Source organism: Salvia hispanica, chromosome 1, assembly GCF_029641045.1.
Source record: "Salvia hispanica isolate PSC_SH4W2 chromosome 1, Shi_PSC_v1, whole genome shotgun sequence".
Classification (NCBI taxonomy): domain Eukaryota; kingdom Viridiplantae; phylum Streptophyta; class Magnoliopsida; order Lamiales; family Lamiaceae; genus Salvia; species Salvia hispanica.
Genome location: NC_142692.1, coordinates 24,777,505 through 24,783,504, shown reverse-complemented (window position 1 = coordinate 24,783,504; position 6,000 = coordinate 24,777,505).

Genomic DNA, 6,000 nt, shown 5'->3' with positions numbered 1-6,000 from the left:
ATCAGTTTGGTGTTCAATGTAGCCCAAAAGTGGACCAGCTTGTCCATGACATCAACTTCAGTAACAAATGTCACTCTCCTTATGAGATGCCTCTAACTCGACCATCATCGGTTTTCGCAGCTAGATCATTAATCATGACCTCCCACAACGTTAGTATCTATGAGTCTTTTGATGTGTTGTTGTTGTAAATGGCGTAGACTTGTGTTGGATATATTAGAGTGGACTCTTATTTGGTCTATGTTATTTGTTAAGCCCGAATGTTATTAATTGGGCTGAGCCCAATTACTTACCCTCTTTCACCAGATGCTGCCACGTGCCCTCCCTCTTGGATCTTGCTTCGCAGCCGTTGGATCTAGGCCTGTGCTTGTTATATGAGAAGGCTATGCGCCGTTCTCATTCATTCTGACTCTCTAATCTCTCTCTCTCTCTCTCTTCATAGCTTCTCTCTCTTATTCTCTCTTCTTCTCCGATGATCTTCCGGCCATCTCTTGGTGATCTTCCATGGTTCTCTGATTGGTAGATCTGTTGTGAGTGCTGGTGTGAAGCAATCTCTTCGATTGCTTGGTGCTGGAGAAGAACTAGGGTTTGTGAGAACTTGAAGGCAGTGTGTTGAGATCTGTTCGGTGGAACTTGATCTGGTGTGAGGGGTTTCTCTGATGGAGGTATTGGTGGTCTGAGGGTTAACTCTATCCAATCCATCGGTGCTCCCTTGGGTCTAGTTTTGGAAGAATAGATCAGTGTTGTTGTGGCGGGTTCTGAGCCAAGTTTCTTTGATCTATTGTCTTTCTCTTTGTTCTTAGTTAGTTTCTTGTGTTTAGATCCGAGAGGATCTTTCTTAGTGTTACTAACTTGTGTCTTGAGTGTGAAGGCTGAAGTGATTACGAGGAAGGCTGAGTTGACAGCTTCAAGACCTTGTAATAGTTAGAACTAGATTCTTTGTAATCTTAGTTTGTATTGCTTGTGTAAAATCAGCCGCGTGGGTGAGAGTTAGACTGAGCTCTCTTGTACAAGAACAAAGAGGTCTCGGTAATTAGTGAATCTAGACTGATCTGATCCCTACAGTGGTATCAGAGCCACGGGGGGATTAGTCTAGCACGCCGAGTCGCTTAAGGAGGTGGGCAAGTGGAATCCTCCTTCGAGAGAGGATTCACTCTGGTAAATTGGCTTTACCTTTCTTGTTTAAGTTTTCTGTTTAGTGCCAAATATAGGCTTGGGCTCTTGTTTTCTGGTAGACAGTCTCTGGCAAAGACTTATGACTTCTGTGCTTTCTGTTTTCTGTGTTGCTTCCTGTGTTCTTGCAAAAATTATTGCTAAAATGGCTCAACATGTTGGTTTGGTTCCCTATAATGGTAAAAATGATTTTGCTATTTGGAAACAGAAAATGAAATGTGTTTTGATTCAACAAAAGGTGTTTAAAGTTGTTGATGGTACTTTACCTGAGGATACTGCTCAGGATAAAATTGATGAGATGAATGATCTGGCTAGGGCTACTATTGTGTTAAATCTATCTGATTCTGTGATTAGGAAAGTTGATCATGAGGAATCTCCTACTGAAATGTGGAAATTACTTGATACTCTATACTGAAACCTCTATGTCTTCCAGAATGTATTTGCTTGAAAAATCGTTCAAATTCAAGCTTGATCTTGCTAAAGATATTGATGACAATGTGGATAGGTTTCAGAAGTTAGTTCAGGACATTAAGAGATCAGGTGATAAAACCATAGATGAATACACTAGTATAGCCCTCATGAATGCCATACCTAATTCCTATAGTGATGTTAAGGCTGCCATTAAGTATGGTAGAGACTCTGCTCCTCTAGACCTTATAATTAGCTCCCTGAAATCCAAAGAACTTGAGCTTAGGGAGAGAGCTGCTGATAAGAATGCATATAATAAAGTGTTGAATGTCAGAGGAAGATCTAAATCTAGAGGGGGCAATGACTCAACTTATTTTAACACAAATAATACCCGCAAGTGTACGGGGCTAGTGTAACAATTAGCAAGCAAGAGTATCGTATCCCACAAAGACAAGATTATATCAACTCAAATACCATGAAGCCTAGCTTGCTCGTCAAGAAGTCCAGCTGCTTGGACATCATGTCCATCCTGTCAATGTCCGATGTGGATGCTACCTTGTAGGTCTTGCTTCTCTCATTCTTCCATCCCTCATCGTTGGAAGCTACCCTTTCAATCACCTCTAGAGACTCCTCTTCTCCCAACCTAAGGAGTGATCCCCCTGCGTTCATATTCAACTCGCGCACTGCCTCCGGAGTTGCTCCTCTGTAGAAAGTTATGATTTGTTGCCCTGGGCTTAAACCGTGGTTGGGGCATCTCTTCATCAGATATTTAAATCTCTTCCATGCCTCTTGAATGTTCTCCTGAGGCTGCATTGCATAGCAGATGACTTCTGCTTGTCGCTTTAGTGCCTCGCTGGGTGGGTAGTATTTCTCCAAGAAAAGCTCAACCATTGCATCCCAGGTTGCGACCGAGTTGGGGTTCATTTATCATACCAATCTCTGGCATCGTCCTTCAAAGAGAAGGGAAATAGTCTGAGGCGAATCCGATCATCTGAGACCCCGTTAGCCTTAACCGTGTTGCTCATTTGTATGAACTTGGTCAAGTGCTTGTTGGCATCTTCTGAACCTGTTCCACCAAATGCATGTGCTTCTGCCCTGTTTATCAACCCCGGCTTCAATTCAAAGCTGTTGGCCGCAATTCCCCCATTGTTGATCGGAGGGTTAGCCACTCTTCTGTATGCAAACAAATTCTGCACGGGTGCTGGTCTCACATTCTGTGCATCCAAACGCCTTTGCATATTGGCCATTTGCTTAAGAAGTTGATGGACAACGGGATCGGGATGCTCCACATTGTTGTTCTCCTCGTTGTTCTCATTGTTGTTTTCAAAATTGTTGTTCTCCTCGTCCGCCATTAGGATTGGAGACCGCAGCTCGTACTGTACGGGAGATGGAAGTGGAGATGGACTGGGTGACGGAGTTCTCTGGATAGGAGAAGGTAGACGCCTATGACCGGGTAAAGATACCCGAATCCTTTAGTTTAACCTCCTCTGTGCGTTCCTCTTCCTGTTGGATGCTTCGATCTCAAGATCGATTGGCTCTAAAGGTGGGCCTTTAGAACGCGTGTGCATACAACCTGCCCAAGGAAACACAAAGATTAGAGAACTCAAAAATAAAAATAAAAATAAAGCAAATAAAATCTAGATTAGTAATCTCTATTATTATCACGATATTAAGCTATATTGACACAAAATTATCCCTGGCAACGGCGCCAAAAACTTGACTCAACTTATTTTAACACAGATAATACCCGCAAGTGTACGAGGCTAGTGTAGCAATTAGCAAGCAAGAGTATCGTATCCCACAGAGACAAGATTGTATCAACTCAAGTACCACGAACAAATTTCAATTACTATCTAGACAATCCAAGAGAAAAGGTTTTGTTCTAGCACTACTATAAGCATATAACAATGAAAAGAAAATAAAAGTGACGAGGGGAAATAAACACAAGTGAAAAGATACCACAAAGAGGAGAGTAGAGTTTTGGATCCAACTACAATGGAATTGTATTGTGATTGATTCAACAACTTCGATTACCCATTTTATGTCTCTAGGATTACTAGGAAAGTCGCTAGTCTAGGTTGAGCCCCCTCGCGAGTGTACTCACCCCGTTGATTAACCCTTAATATCGAAGTCTCCTTCTAATATGTTTAGATTAACTCCATAGAACAAAAGACCCAAGCCCTCACTAAGGTTCCCCTCTTTCGAGTGTAGATTATCAAAGTGATGCTCACTCTTTTATCAAACCTAGATAGGTATCTCTCCATTACAACTATAAAGGTAAACAAACTCAATTGGTAGCTAAGCAATTGAATTGAAAAGGCACAAGAATGAACAAAGGAATCACAAGAGCTAAGCAATCAAAAGAAGTCCTTGAATTAATCACAAACATCCATTGTAGTCTTCACCAAAACTCCACAATAAATTAGCTACTCATGTTCTTCATGAAAACCAAAACAATGGATTCAATCAAATACATCAAAGAAAGCAAATAAATACTCCTGTGGAACGATTCTATGGATTAGAGACTCCAATCTCTCGATTTGTAGTCTTCAATCTTCAAATCTCTCTTCAAAGTGTTCTTGGGGAAGTGTGGAATGTCTTGGAGGCGGTGGAATGTTCAATTATGAAAACTAGGCGTTCTTCCTTTTAATCCTCTATCAAAAATTGCGTTTTTGGCATAAAAATACGCCAAAATAGCCTACCCAGCCGGGTGGTCATTTTGGACCACTTTCTGACCTATTCCGCGCATAACACCGTACCCGGCCGGGTGGTTAATTCACCCGGCCGCGTGGAATTTTCTGGAACGCGCAGTGTTCTTATAACGGCCATAACTTCTTCTACCGAACTCCGATTGAGGCGTGCGAGATACCAACACGAAGCTCTTTCGAAGAGGAAGAGATTTATATGCATTAGGGGCTGATTGGACTTCAAAATCTCCTCCAGTTAATATTGTCTCAAACCAAGGATGCTGCACATCCATATATTTTGTACCTTTTTCTACACATTCTTAACAAAATGGTCAAATACCAAAATAATAGAGAAGTAATCATAATCATATCCGATAATAGACGAAATGTGATCAAAACCTTGCAAGATTACTCTCTAAAACCAAGCAAAATCCAAGTACGTCAGACAATGAGCCCAGTAGTGGTTCTGGTAATACCTCAAACTCTAGGAAAAAGTTTAGGTCTAGGTCTAGAAGCAAGGATCCTAAAACCTATAGGAAGTGTTTCAATTGTGGTGATGTTGGGTACTATAAGAGAGAGTGCACTAAGCCTAAGAAGAATAAGTTTCCTAACAACAGTCCCCAGGTTGAAACCCTTGTTAATGTTGCTACATATGACAATGTTAATGATTTTGTGTTCATGGTGCATGATCCGCAATTTGTGAATGCCTCTCCTGCTTGTCCTTTTACCTCTAATGACTGGTTATGTGATTGTAGATGTACTTATCATGTGAGTCCTTTCAAGGAAGTGTTTTCTGAGCTGAAACCTGTTACTAAAACCTTTGTGTCAATGGCTGCTGACAAGAAATGTGAAATTCTTGGTATTGGCACTGTGTGTTTGAAGTTTGGAAATGGTTATGTGCTTAGCTTGAAGGATGTTAGATATGTTCCAGATCTGTGCTATAACTTGATGTCTTGTACTGCTCTTGAGAATGAGGGTATGAGGGGCAAATGGGGGGAAGGTTGCATGAAGATTTGCAGAGGGTCTATGTGTCTTTTCAAAGCTAAGAAAAAATGTGGCTTGTATGTCTGTACTGTTGTGCCTCTTGCATGTGAAAAAGCTTATGCCAATGTAGTTAAAACTGATAGAACCATGTTGTGGCATAATAGGCTAGGTCATATGAGTGCTAAAGGCTTGAGTGTTCTGAAAAAGCATCCTTTCTGATAATGATGTTCAAAGTGAGTTGCCCTTCTGTGATTCTTGTGTGCTGGGTAAACAACATAGAGTCTCTTTTCCTAGCACCCCTGCTCCTGCTAATGTGAGTAAATGTATTTTGGAATATTTGCATATGGATGTCTGGGGTCCTGCTTCTGTGTCTTCTCACTCTGGATGTGTTTACTTCTTGTCTGTGATTGATGATTTTTCAAGAAAAGTTTGGTGTTTTTTGATGAGACATAAGTCTGGTGTTTTTGAAAAACTTAAAACTTGGAAAACCTTGATTGAGACTCAAACTGGTAAGAAGATTAAGGCTATTAGAACTGATAATGGCCTGGAGTTTTGTAATAATCAGATGGATGATTTATGTGATAGTTTTGGAATCAAAAGACATAGAACTGTGCCTTATACCCCACAACAAAATAGGGTTGCTGAGAGAATGAACAGAAATTTGCTTGAAAAAGTGAGATGCATGTTTTCTAAGTCTGGATTGTCAAAAAAGTTTTGGGGTGAAGCTTTATTAACTGCTACTTATTTGGTA